The following is a 15,792-nucleotide window of genomic DNA, read 5'->3' as shown; positions in this document are numbered from 1 at the left end:
ATTTATATTTTATAAATATTATTGTTGATAAATATCTGAATAATTATAATTATTTTTATATATTAAATTTAGTATATATATATATATATATATATATATATATATATATATAATAATTATATTGTTGTATAAGTATAATATTTGTAAGGAATGAAAAAATGAATTTTTGAAGTTTTTTTCTTTTTTCTTTTTTAGAAAATCATACCCTTTTATAATTTTTGTTTTTAGAAAATTGTCCCGAAGATTTCCTACTCTTTATAATTATTATTATTTTTATTTTACAAAATGGAATTTTTAGAAAATGATTTCTCACTTTTTAAAGTATTTTGGAAAGATGGTTTTTTTTATAGAAGAAAAAAATATTTTTCTCTCTCCTATTTGACCAAAACTATAATAAATTTAGAATTATTTTTCCCACTACTATAATTTAAGAATTATTTTTTTAAACTGTCATACTCTTATCAAAAATCCCCAATGTATGCTCACATTTCCGTCCTCTTACATAGTGTAATAATATATGATAATTATTTCCCTTGGCATTTTTTTTAATACTTTTCATAAATCACATGGTTCATGAAAAATATTATTTTATCTATTGGTCATTAAATTGATTCCATTCAATGCACGAGACTAAAAGGGGTATCTAAGGAATTAATTAATAAAGTAATAGGATGGGTCCAAATTAATATCAACAATCTATATACATGACACAGTATAATTATTTGATTATGTCCAATTCTAGTTAATAATAATAAATAAATAAATAAAAGATCATAAAACTATGATTTAGTGCTAGTTAAAGTATGTAATAGATTTAAGGTCCACATATTTAACATAATTGATGCTAAACACGTAAAATTTGAAAAACAAAAAAGTATCATTTACTCCATGAATTGTTGGCTTTGTGAGTATTGGCTTGAAGAAAATTATTCTTGTCCACAATTCCATGACATGTTCGGATGATTCTCAACAAGTCTTTCCCCTATAGCCGGTATTGTAGGACAATCACTCACTTCATGTTCTATAGATTGACAACTAGAACATTGCTCCATGTAAATTGGATTATCATATATTGCATTCACCTCATAAAATCCCTTAGCTTCAAGTTCTTCTAGTTTTTTTTTCAAACCTATTATTTTAGCTTGTAGATCAACATCTTCATTTAACATATACATTCCTCCTTTTGAATTGCTTTGAGACTTGGATTTGTGTAAATTCCTTTCATGTGGCTTATCCCATGACCTTGATATTTCAGCCACATAATTCAAAAATTCAAAGGCTTCATTGGGACTACATTGACTACTTCCATATATCTTTCCCAACAAGCATAAAATTTTTCATTGTCTAATGCCACAAAGTTGGTAATTTGCCTTTTCAAGCCACTTGTGTGATGTGTGGGAAAAATTTTCTTCAACAAAGTTGTTTGTAGTTTCAACCATGACCTTATGCTTTGGGGCCTCAATGAATTAAACCACAACTTAGCCTTACCCTTCAATGTGAATGGAAAAAGCTTTTATCTCATAAGGTCTATGGATGTGCTTTCCTCATGAAATGTATGACAATAGGCTTATTGGGAAGATTAAAACATGAGTATAAGGATTGTCATTCTCCATTCCATGAAATTGAGGTAGAAGTAGTACCAAGTGAGTTTTTATCACAATAGGCTTATTGGGAAGATTAAAACATGATCCCATGCCTATCTTTGAGGATGCATATATTCTCTCATTGATCTAGACATGTGAGAATTGCCATTGTTTGGTCCTTGTTGAGTTTGTTGATTTTCCCACTAATTTTCCATTTCCTCTACAATTGGATCACAAACCAAAAATGATTAGCAATATAAGTCATTTTCAATCTCTTCCTTGAGTTTTATTCTCAATGTAGCATGCAATGAAGAGCCTACAAAACAAGCCAAGAAAAACCAAACCAAAACAAAAAGAATAAAAGATAAAAAATGGAATAAAAAAATAGAGAATCGGTAAAAAGAACTTCACCAATCTTGTAATGTGGATCACAAGGGCTAACCTCACAAAAAAAAAAATGCCTCAATCACTAGGCACCATCCCCGACAACTACGCCATTTTTTATTGCTCTTCGTCGTTTATTGGATTAAAACAAAATTTATAACCTAATTCACTATTCTATAGCAATTTGTACTCGATCAAAAAGTGGTTTTAGTACAAACTACTGTAGTATAATGGTTTTTAGGTATCGTCCACAGGGATGAATTATTCTTGGTAATCAAGGCTTGAATGAAAGGAGAATAAATGATTGAGATCAAGTGAAAATGATTTGACAATTCATGATTACAATTCAAAATGACAATGATTCCAAATTAAGAGGAAAATGAAATTTAAAATAGATGAAAATTAATAGAAAATGAAATTCTTAGAGTTGGGATTTTCTAGAAAACAATCTCTATTGTGAATAGATGTTAAGATCTAATTTTCATCAAATTAGATTGAAAACCTAAATTTTCATCTAAATTGATTTTTGATTTAGCCTTAGATCTAAATCTAATTTCTCCTCAAATTAGGTCATTTAATCCAGGAGATCAATTCAAATCATATATTCAATTCATCTTAAATTATCTTCCAATGATGCAACTATTCAATCTTATCAAATCTAGTATTAAAAATTTGATGAATCTACCTAACTTGCATTGAAGTAATCATCCAAGACAATTTGAAGAAAAAAATCCCCAAATTTCAATTAATTAATCAATTGAATCAAATTATCTTTGCAATTCAAGCTTATTTCTCTAATTCACCATAGATTTTGTCTCTAGATCTTCCCTCCTTCGAGAAAAACGAGATTTAACCACTCATACTTGGAGATTTGGTCTCACAAGACATGTTTGGTTAGTGAGAAAATGAGAGAAAATGAAGGAAAGTAGAATATTCTATAGAGAGAGGAAATTTGAAAAGTTCTTCGATTAGAAATGTATATATCTTTCCAAAATGAGTAAATCAAGTTTCTATTTATAGGCCAAGGTCAAGTGGACACTTGGCATCATCTAAAAGGTCTTTCGAAGGCTTCTTCACCAAGAAATCTGTAAAAAAATGCAATTTTGCACGAGTTCCAACAATTTCTCATGATTGTGCGAAGTGGAAAATTCATTAGCACTATTTTTGCCTTTTTAGAGCATTTCGCATGATTGTGCGAAATTTTCACATTCACGCGAAATCAGTTTTCACTTTTCCTCTTTGAGCTGCAACCAAAATCCTTTCTGTTCCATTTCTCATGACTGTGCAAGTTTTCTGCATGTTCATGCGAAATGGAAAAACATAGTTTTTCAACTCCTTTTTGTCATTTCTTTCTTTTGATTCCACTTCAACTACCTCCAAATCAACTCCAAATCCCAATCCAAACTGATTGCATTGCTTCTTTCATTATGCATTTGGATCATTATCAACTTTATTTGTTCTCTTCAATTTGAGTCATCTCTTTTGTCGCCAATTTATCAAAATCATACCTTGAAATGACTCCAAAACTTCATAAAACTTGTTAGTAACTCTTGCAAGGGCAACAACATGTTAATTGAGTGTTTTGGACATAATTACTACTCAAAAGATGTGAAACTTATGAGAATTATTATATCAAATATGCTCTTTTTAAGTAGTAATCAGTTAACCTCCTCTTTTTCAATTTTCTCTTGTGGACAAAAATCTTTTGAAATGAATTTAACTAGCCAAAAATGTGTTTTTGACAAACAAGGGCTATGATTCAAATCTTCAAAAAATCAAAAATATTTTAAAAACTACTTTGTAAAAGAATCCTCAAGTGCAAGTTCTTCTACCACTTGCAACTTTTGTTGAAAAGGAGAACATATTAGTAGTACATGTCCATTAAGAAATGGTTCTCAAAAGAATTCAAATGCAAAAGCTAAAAGGGTTTGGATTGAAAAATCCAAAGTCACTAACCCTCAAGGACCCAAAAAGATATGGGTACCTAAATCAACTTGAATTTTATTTTGTAGGGTTCAAAGAAGGATAAGTGGTTCTTGGATAGTGGATGCTCAAGACACATGATTGGGGATGAATCCAAGTTTGTTTTCCTTACAAAGAGAAATGAAGTATATGTTACCTTTGGAGACAATGCAAAAGGAAGAATCATTGGTAATGACACATCTCCTCTCATTGAAAGTGTTTTATTAGTGGATGGTTTAAAACATAACCTTTTAAGCATTAGTACCCTTTGTGACAAAGGTTTTAAAGTGATTTTTGAAGCATCTCATTGCATCATCAAGGATATTCAAAATAATAAAACCATCTTCATGGGTCATAGATGTGATAATGTTTACGCTATAAATATTTCAAAATATGATGGCTATGATAGATGTTTTTCAAGCATGCATGATCAAAGTTGGTTGTGGCATAGGAGGTTGGGACATGCTAACATGGACCTCATTTCTCAACTCAACAAAGATGAACTTGATAGAGACTTTCCCAAAATAAATTTTCAAAAAGACAAAGTTTGTGAAGCTTGTCAAATGGGAAAACAAATCAAAAACTCTTTTAAAAACAAAAATTTCATTTCAACCTCTAGGCCTCTTAAGTTGTTGCATATGGATTTATTTAGTCCCTTTAGGATACCAAGTCTTGGAGGAAAATCTTATACATATGTTATTGTGGATGACTTCTCTAGATATACATGGGTCTTGTTTTTAAGTCAAAAAATGAAGTCTTTTATGAGTTTTCAAAGTTTTGCAATAAAATTCAAAATGAAAAAAGTTTTACAATTACTTGTATAAGAAGTGATCATGGGAGAGAATTTGAAAATATTGATTTTGAATAATATTGCAATGAGCATGGTATTAACCACAATTTTTCGGCTTCTAGAACTCCTCAACAAAATAGGGTAGTTGAAAGGAAAAATAGAACTCTTCAAGAAATGACTAGAATCATGCTAAATGAAAACAATTCACCAAAATATTTTTGGGCCAAAGTGGTTAATACTTCATGTTATATTTTAAATAGAATATTATTGAGGCTCATTCTTAAGAAAACTCCCTATGAGCTTTGGAAAAATAAGAAACCCAACATTAGCTATTTCAAAGTCTTTGAGTGCAAATGTTTTATATAAAACACAAAAGACAATCTTGGAAAATTTGATGCAAAATCGAATGTTGGAATTTTCCTTGGTTACTCAAGTTTAAGTAAAGCTTTTAGAGTTTTCAATAAAAAAAACCATGGTTGTAGATGAAGTCCATCCATGTTATTTTTTATGAATCTAACAATTCTCTCCAAGAAAGAGAGAGTTTTGATGATGATTTAAGCTTGGAGACCTCCATGGGAAAATTTCAAATTGAAGATAGATTGCTACAAGAAGAAATTGAAGAGGATCCCAAGAAAGAATAATCACCATTGGCACTACTCCCTCTTCAACAAGTGCAAGGTGAACCAAGTTAAGACCTTCTTAAAGATTGGAAGTTTGTCATCAACCACCCACAAGATCAAATTATAGAAAATTCATCTAGTGGGGTAAGAACTAGATCATCTCTTAGAAATATTTGCAATAATCTTGCTTTTATCTCTCAAATTGAACCTAAAAATATAAATGATGTTCTAGTTGATGAAAATTGGATGATTGCTATGCAAGAAGAGTTAAATCAATTTGAAAGAAGTGAAGTATGAGAATTAGTGTCAAGACCTTCAAACCAAAGTGTTATTGGAACTAGATGGGTCTTTAGAAATAAAATGAATGAAAATGACATAATTGTTAGAAATAAAGCAAGATTGGTAGCCCAAGGTTTTAATCAAGAAGAATGGACAGATTATGAAGAAACCTTTGCTCATGTAGCTAGATTGGAAGTCATAGGATGCTACTTGCCTTTGCATGTTTTAAAGACATTATTTTATTTCAAATGGATGTGAAAAGTGTTTTCTTAAATGACTTTATAAATGATGAAGTATATGTTGAACAACCACCCGATTTTCAAAGTTTTAACTTTCCTAACCATGTTTTTAAACTTAAAAAGACACTTTATGGTTTGAAACAAGCACTTAGAGCATGGTATGAAAGATTGAGTAAATTTCTTTTGAAAAAGGGTTTTAAAATAGGAAAAATTGACACAACTCTTTTCATAAAGACCAAAGAAAAAATATGCTCTTAGTTCAAATATATATTGATGATATTATTTTTGGAGCTATTAATGTCTCTCTTTGTAAAGAATTTTCTAAGTGCATACATAGTGAGTTTGAAATGAGCATGATGGGAGAACTCAAATTCCTTGGACTTCAAATCAAACAATTAAAGGAATGAACCTTCATTAATCAAGCAAAATATATAACAGATCTTCTCAAAATGTTCAACATGGAAGAAGACAAAACAATAAAGACTCCAATGAGCTCATCCATCAAGCTTGATAAGGATGAGAAATGTAAATCCATTGACTCAACTATGTATGGAGGCATGATAGGTTTTTTGCTATATTTGACCGTTAGTAGACCCGATATCATGTATAGTGTATGCTTCTATACTAGATTTCAATCTTGTCCTAAAGAATCTCACTTAAGTGTCGTAAAATGAATTCTTAGATATTTGAAAGAGACAATAGACATAGGCTTATGGTGTCCTAAGAGTGATAAATTTGAATTAATTGGATTCTCGAATGCCGATTTTACCGGTTGTAAGGTTGAAAGAAAAAACACTTGTGACACTTGTCATTTCCTAGGACACTTACTTGTTTCATGGCATAGTAAGAAGCAAAATTCAATAGCTTTGTCAACGGCGCAAGCCAAATACATAGCAGCCGATTTATATTGTGCACAAATTCTTTGGATGAAACAAACACTTAGTGATTTTAATTTGTCTTTTGAGCACGTTCCTATTAAATGTGATAACACTAGTGCCATAAATATTTCAAAAAATCTCATGCAACACTCTAGGACTAAACATATAGAGATTAGACATCATTTTCTTAAAGACCATGCACAAAAGGGTAACATTATACTTAAATTTGTAAGCACAAAAGATTAACTTGTCGATATATTTACAAAACCTCTAAGTGAAGAACAATTTGTTGATATTAGAAGACAACTAGGGGTGATTTCTTTATGATTTAATGATTGCTTAATGAATTCTTGATGAATATACCTTTTGATTACATGAATTTCATGTCACATGCATCATATAAACACATACTTAGATAAATGGTCAAATTTTGACCAAAAATCAAAATTCTCTTGGCATTGGGCATAAAAAATTGGGGATTTCAATTGAAAAATGTAGGGGAAGGATCACGAGACGACAAAATGCACAAAAGGTAAAAAATCAAACGTGTTGATCATTGATCAGGCGGTTGACCGGATTAGGACCGGTTAACCAATTCATCAGGGTTGTCATTTTAAATACCCCTTCTGCGCTTCATTTTTTCACCCGTCTCCTATGGTTCTTCGAGGGTTGTGCTGATTCAACTGCCTAGAAGAGATTTTTGATGCCATTGAAACATATTGAGGGCTTCAGATTGTTTTTTAGAGGCTAGGGCTTTGGATTTGGGACCTAGGGCTTTGGTTTTGGTTTTGGGACGACTTTTCCTCCTTCAGCATGCATCACAACCGGTAGGGTTTCGGGTGTGTGCTTCTCTCTCTCTCTACCAGCCTCGTCTCCTTCATCTTTGCCTTTTTAATGGCTCCTAGGAGAGAGACGTTTGCCTCTAGGGCATAGGGCAAGCGCCCTGCTGAGCCGTCTCAGCCTGCTCAGATGGAGGCTCGTCGAAAGGCGAGGTTTGACACGACCCTTTTCAGCACCATGGAGGATCATCAGAGGTACAAGCAGAAGTTCTCTTAGAGGAAAGTGGTTCTAGGGAGAAGTATCAATTTCTCCCAACTGCAACATTTCGGATTTGAGGGCCTCTTCATTCGGATGGGTTAGCTGCTAGTAGTTACGATTTTGGAGCCGATTTTCCCGACTCTGGTGTGTGCATTTTATTTGAGGGCTACATATGGACTCGGTGGTCCGATCATTTCCACCGTTAGAAGTGTTGAGATCTAGTTGGACCCGGAGAGTATCTGCGGCTTTTTCGACATTGCTCCAGTTGGACTCAGAGTGTATTAGTCCAAGACTTGGCCCATTGTGTCGGGTTTTGAGCCTAGAGAGGCATTTCAGAGGATGTGTGGACTTGCAAACGCCTAGGGGATGGGCAAATCATCGGCACATAGCCTGACCGTGATCAACTGAGTCCTTTACCACATGATCTGCTCCATTCTACTGCCATGAGGCGGGCATCGAGATGAGGTTTCCTACCTTGAGGCATTCCTCGTGGACTCCATTCTAATGGGGAGACGAATTCACGTGGGATATCTAATGATGATGCACATGATATCATGCTGCGAGAGCACGACCCGCATACTCCCCTATGGTCACTTCCTCACTCGAGTATTCAAGGATGTCGGGGTAGATTTAAGTAGAGAGAGAAATTTCAAAGCCCCCAGTATTTATGATACATATGATGAGCAGTCTTTGGGGCGGATGAAGTTTGAGAAGACCCTCGATGGCTCCTGGGTTAGGAGAGCATAGAGACCACCAACACAGGCCTGAAAACAAGGACATATGCATCCCGGAGTAGAGGAGGAGGCCGAGATCCGAGAGATGGAGGGTGGGTTAAACCCTTAGAGAAGCTTTGAGCAGAGAAAGCCTGAGCTCGACATCTCTCCACTCCGGTCTGAGGGTGTTTAGTTTGAGGCCACATTCCCTAAGCCAATAATGTCTAAACTGGCTTACACAACAGGACCATCTTCTCAGCCATCATTCACCAAGCCTCCTTACATAGAGACATCACCTCATCAGACACCTCACACTTTTGATTATGCGCCTTGGATGGATTTATCTGCTCAGATCATCTCTCTTGGCACTCATATGGAGGAGCTTGCAGTAGTCAGCGATACTCGATTATACTCCATGGAGGATCGCATGCATCAGTATCAGACTGACTTTACTTTTTAGTTTGAGTATCTGTAGCAGTGATTTGAGCGTATGGAGGATCGCATGGATCAACAGCACACTGCATTTGAGCATCTCCAACAGAGGATTGAGCGCATTGAGAGTCGCCATGAGAGTCAGCATGAGGAGATGATGGCTTACCTATGCTCCATGTTTCCATCTCCACCTTCTCAACCTTGATTTCATAGAGACCTACATGCATATCATTGTCATATCATCTGTTTGGATTAGCTTATATGTTTATGTTTCGTATATACGTGACTTTACTATATATATGATATGCTATTTTCATGATTTACACTGTTTCCTATTGAAAATTCGCATGTCTTGATTACCTTGGTTTTAAATTCATAAATTTTGATTGATTGATCCATGATTGATTTGAGGGGGAGTTTTATTTTCTCCTAGATAACCAAGGTTTGTCATCATAAAAAAAAGGGGGATTGTTAGCCCAAGGGTTTTCCTAATCAAGTTTTGATGATAACAAACCATGGTTAAGTGACTAATTGGTTTGAATGGTAAAGAATCTCAGGTATAAATTTGGAAATTCATCAAAGGACCAAATGGATACAAGATCGAGACTTTTGGAAGACTTTTGATCATAGGAAACAAATGTAAGATGAATGCATGGGTGCACTTAGGTTTTTCATATCTTTTCATGCATATTTGAAAACTCGGTTTATTCTTTAAACTTACGATTTCATTAAAACCCGAGTTTTATCAAATGTACCTTAGGCAAAACGTTTCAAAATTGATATATTAATTTACCTAAAGACCTTGTCTTAGTGTTAGAAAGGAAAATAATTGAAAAATATAGGTTTTTCGGGGCCAAAATGATGAACCGATCGAGGCATAGGCCAATCGGCTCAACCGGCTAGGGAACTGGTTGATCGGTTGCCCTTTTTCGATTGAGGAGTGTCAAAAATACTCTCTCTCATCCAGTAGCCTTCTATTCCCGGTCGAGGTATCCTCCTTCCTGGTCGACATCCGGTTAAGGTCCGATCGAGGTCCGGTCGAGGCAACAGTAACCTGCCAAAGCATTAAATGCTCCAACGGCTAGTGAATCGGTCAACCCCCAGCTTGACAGGTAAAGACTGTTTTTTGCTTTTCTTGGCTCCCGAGCTGAGAAACCTATGAATTGAGAGCTCCACTTCTTTTATGAAGTAGAGAACACTTGCAATCAATTGTCTACCCACTTATTTTTGCCTTAAAAACTCTCATTTCTTTCTTGATGCATTAAATCCTCACTTGCATATTTTTTAGTGCACCCTTGTGAGTCATCCTAGTTTTGATCTGTATTTGATTTATCATTGAGCTAGGTTGAGGAATTCATTCTTGTAAAAGTTGAGTATTAAAGCTTTCAAGAGGTTTAAATCTTGAAGAGTTTGTATAAGAACCCATTGGAGCCGAAATCCAAGTGTAAAGAAGTTTAGAAACTTGGTTGAAGTTTCAAGTTAGTGGAACCCTCACTCGATTAGGACCTTGAGGAGAGTGGATGTAGGCAAGGAAGTGTCGAATCACTATAAAATCCGAGTTTGAATTCTTTAACTCTATCTCTTTATTTTTTATTATATTGTACTTAAATTTGTTGTGTTGAAAAAGTTTTTGAAAAACTCAATTCACCCCTCTCTTGGGTGTTTTTCTCATTTAAGCATAGTCTTTATTTTCTCAATATTTTTTATCTTATAAATAAAAAAAACAATATCAAATTAAATTATTTTTATTAATTATAATTAATTGCATTAATTTAAGGAAAATTTTGAAGGTTAAGAAAAAATATTTTTTAATTCAATATCTAATTTAATATAATTTTTTAAAAATATGGAATGTTAAACATAATTTATATTTTATAAATATTATTGTTGATAAATATCTTAATAATTATAATTATTTTTATATACTAAATTTAGTAAATAAAACGTATTAATATATATAATTATTATCATATTGTTGTATAAGTATATTATTTTTAGGGAATGAAAAAAATGAATATTTGAAGTTTTTTTCTTTTCTTTTTTATTTATTTATAGAAAATCATACTTTTTTTATTATTATTATTTTTAGAAAATTATATCTTCAATGGACGATTTCCTACTCTTTATAATTATTTTTTTTTCTTTTTTTACAAAATCGAACTTTTAGAAGATGATTTCTCACTTTTTAAAGTATTTTGGAAAGACAATTTTTTTTATAGAATGACAAATATTTTTCTCTCTCCTATTTGACCAAAACTACGATAAATTTAGAATTATTTTTACCACTACTATAGTTTAAGAATTATTTTTTAAAACTATCATACTCTTATAAAAAATCCTCACTATATGCTCACATTTCCGTACTCTTGAGGAGTGTAATAATATATGATAATTATTTCCCTTGACATTTTTTTAATACTTTTCATAAATCACACGGGTCATGAAAAATATTATCTTATCTATTGGTCATCAAATTGATTCCATTCAATGCACGCTAGGAGACTAAAAGGGGTATCTAAGGAATTAATTAATAAAGTAATAGGATGAGTCCAAATTAATATCAACAATCTATATACATGACATAGTATAATTATTTGATTATGTCCGATTCTAGTTAATAATAATAATAATAAATAAATAAATAAAAGATCATAATGATTTAGTGCTAGTTAAAGCATGTAATAGATTTAAGGTCCACATATTTAACATAATTGATGCTAAACATGAAAAATTTGAAAAACAAAAATATTCTTAAAGAAAATAAAAAAAATGAATTTGTTTGTGAGCCTCTTATTTTTAATTCTTTGACTTTTATATATATATATATATATATATATATATATATCTTTTACTCTCACTGTTTTACTCTTCCTTTTTGATAACTAAGTATCATATTTATTTCACCTTTTTATTTTTTTAAAAGATATTTGAACATTTTTTTCATTTCTCTTTTTCTTAAAAAAAATGAAAAAGAAAAGCTAGATATATTAATAATAGACTTTTAGTTATATATTTTTAATTTTTAATTATTCTAATTTAATTTAATTTTTATATTTTATAATTGTATAAGTTAAATTTTAAGTAAAAACGAATGCTTTATATAATTTAAATTTATTTTTAGTTTTATTCTTATTTTCCTATTTTATTTTAATATTAATAATATAACAGTTTAATAACACTGTTAAAAGTAAGTACTAAAACAGTCATTAAAATTTAATATTAATAATAACATTTTTAAAATATAAATTTCATATATTTGAAAGAGAGCAATAATTTTTTTATTAGATTTTTTTGCATATATTTTAAAATTTTCATACGATATATTGAAATACAATTTTCAAATCTTGCACATGGTTTTAATCTATTATTTGAAAAAATAAATCACTAGAGAATTAAAAACCTAACGATAAAACAAGTAAAGTATTATGTATGGTATATTTTTTTAGGGATATCCATTTGTAACGGGACCGTAATTTATAATATTTGATTATTTTTTTAATAAAAATGAAACTTATATATCAAACACAGCTCAGCAGTCACCCTTTGACGTGGACTGAATCAGACATGTCGGATTCGAATTCCATTTCTCAGGGCCCAGAGGCATACGGCTAAGAGAAATTAAGGGTAGAAATTTGGTGAGCAATGGCCCATGGAAAAGACATCTAACGAATGAACATAGAAGGAGGAAAATTGAGAGCAAGAGTTTCGTTTTGACTTTTGTTTTTAGTGGATAAGTTTTCCATTTTTGTCGGCGCATGGGTAAAGAGACTGAGACAGGAACAACCAAAAGACCATAGACATCAAACTTTTATGAGTCAAGTTCAATGGTTTGGGATCATATATTGGTTTATATGCTCAAACATTAGATGGTTTTTGTTTAGGAAGTGTTTTTGAAAACTGTTTTTTAATATTTTATAAAATAAAATTTTATTTGAAAACTTCAAATGTTTTTAACTTTTTAAAAATAATTTTTATATGTAATGCTTTTTCTACATTTATTAATTTGATCAATTATTTTTAATTTCTTTTATTTAATAATACTTTATTAAATTTTATATGTATAAGTTGTTTAATGTTTTATATGCGTGAAATCAAAGTTTAGTTAATATAAGTTTTAATGATAACAAAACAAAGTAGAAACTAATGGTTAATTTCATGTGTGTTTAGAAAATAAAATTTTGAAAGAAACAATCATATAGTTAAATCAAGTAAAAGGAAAATTATGATAAAAATAAATAAAAACCCCTTAAAGAGAAAATCAATTAAGACTCATTCTCGAAGAAAAATCACCCGATGGATTATTTAAAAGTGAGGTCCTTTTTTCGGAATGTAAAGATCGATTAAAACTTAGTAATCTAAGTGTAAGAAGGTTAATTTTTTTATTTTTTTTTATCTTAAAGTCTTAGTGATAGTGAAATTTTCACTCAATTAGAAGCTTGAAGAGAGTAGATGTAGGTTGGATTGTGTCAAACCATTATAAAATTGTTATATTTGCATTCTCTTTTTCCTATAATCTTTATTTTATATACAGTTGTTTTTTTATTGTATTTATTATATAATTGTATATAATTATCACTTGCATTTTTATGGTTTAAATTTGCAAAAACTAACCATCACCTTGCTCAAGCAATTACCTTAAGTTGATATAGCTAAAATCTTAATAATATAAATAGGGTCATTTCTATTTCCAAAATAAGCAAATGTTAACATTAGAGAAAATTTTGCAAAAAAAATTGAAACTACTTAATGAAATATATCTCTAATAAGGTATTTGTAATTTGAAACTCGTAAGCAAATTAATTTAGCTAAAGACTTACTTTAGCACGATACAATATTTGAGATTTAATATTAATATTTAAGTTTTTAAATTTAAAATGGGGGTAGAGGGATTAAGAAAAATAATCAAAATAAAAAAATCATATGAAAAATAGTAAACTTAGGAGAGTTTAAACAATTTCTCAAATGAAGTAAAAAAAATTAGTGGGATTGTTTTGGAGCAAAAAAGCATAATATATAAAATTACATAAATAAATGTAATTATCAAATACATTTTTGTAAGTTAAAAAAACAAAACTAAAACTGTCAAGTATTTTTAATATTTTTAAGCTTTGAAACATAATTAAAAAAAATTATTCATATTTTTTGAATAGAATGATATTGAAATGTTGAGAGAAGAAAAATTAATAATCCTTATAAAAATTAGGAAGTTGTCACATACGAAGTGGTGGTACATATGATGTACATGGGGTACACGTGGTTAGTGTCCACTTGAGTAATGTGCACGTAAATGATGTATATTGGTTATGAGTTCAATCAGTCGACTAATAGTTAGCAAAACATAAGGAAAGTAAAATTTGACCAAATTTTACCAGCTCATATGTTAATTAGAAAAAAATATATAATAAATTTTTAGTTTTTTGAAATTACTAGCTTATTTGATAGTATTTTTTAAAAAATAAATTTTAATTTTGATAATAGGCTTAAAAATAGTTACACCAGTCATAAAAAATAAAATTATATTTGAAAACTTAATTATGAAAATTATTTTTCTTGGCTTATCCTTCATAAAAATATTTTACACTTACATACTGTTAGCCCAAGGGTTCTCCTAATCGGGTTTTGATGATAACAAACCATGGTTAAGTAACTAATTGGTTTAATGTTTAAGAATCTCAGGTATAAACTCGAAAATTCATCAAAGAACCAAATAGATATAAGATCGAGACGCTTGGAAGATTTGAGATCATAGGAAATGAATGTAAGATGATAACATGAGTGCATTTAGGATGTTCATACCTTTTCATGCATCTTAGAAAACTCGGTTTATTCTTTAAAACTTGATTTTCTATAAAACCCGAGTTTTATCAAATATACCTTAGGAAAATTGATTCAAAAGTGGCATAGTAACTCACTTAAAGACCTTGTCTAAGTATTGGAAAAGAAATAAATAAAAAAGGATAAGTTTTCGGGGCCAAAAGACTCAATCGGTCGAGACTAAGGCCAACCGGTTGAGGTCGTCCGGTCGAGGACCGGTTGAGGTCGTCCGGTCGAGGACCAGTTGAGGTCGTCCGGTCGAGGACCGGTCGAGGAAGGTTAAAAACCTTCTCTCTCTTCTAGTAGTCTTTTCTTCCCGGTCGAGGTGATTCCTTTACCGGTCGAGGTGATTCCTTTACCGGTCGAGTACCGGTAAAGGTCTGGTTGAGGCAACGGTAACCTGTCATGCATTAAATGCTCCAACGATTAGTGAATCGGTCGACCCCTAGCTCGACCGGACGAGGTTGCCTTTTGCTGTTTTTGACTCCCGAGCTTAGAAACCTATAAATTGAGAGCTCCACTTCATTTATGATTAAGAGAACAATTGCATTCAAAGCATACATACCTGTTCTTGATAAAAAAACTCTCATTTCTTTCTTAGTGCATCAAACCATCACTTGCATATTCTTAGTGCACTCTTGTAATTCATTCTAGTTTTTTCTTGTACTTGAGCCATCCTTAAGCTAGGTTGAGAGTTTCATCTTTGTGTAAACTGAGTGTGAAATCCTTCAAGTGGTTCAAATCTTGAAGAGATTGTGTAAGAGCCCATTGGAGCCGGAATCCAAGTGTAAGAAGATTGAAAGCTTGATTTAAGTTTCAAGTTAGTGGAACCCTCACTCGGTTAGGAGATTGAGGAGAGTGGACGTAGGCAAGGGAGTGCCGAACCACTATAACCCCGAGTTTGAATTCTCTAACTTTATCTCTTTCCTTTATTTATTTTGTGCATATATTATTGTGTGGAAAAAGATTTTGAAAAACCCAATTCACCCCCACTTTTGGGTATTTTCCTTAATTATTCATAGCCTTTGTTTTATCACATACAATTCAACTGTTTAAAATA

Source organism: Vitis vinifera, chromosome 7, assembly GCF_030704535.1.
Source record: "Vitis vinifera cultivar Pinot Noir 40024 chromosome 7, ASM3070453v1".
Taxonomy (NCBI): Eukaryota; Viridiplantae; Streptophyta; class Magnoliopsida; order Vitales; family Vitaceae; genus Vitis; species Vitis vinifera.
Note: the sequence above shows the minus strand (reverse complement) of the source record.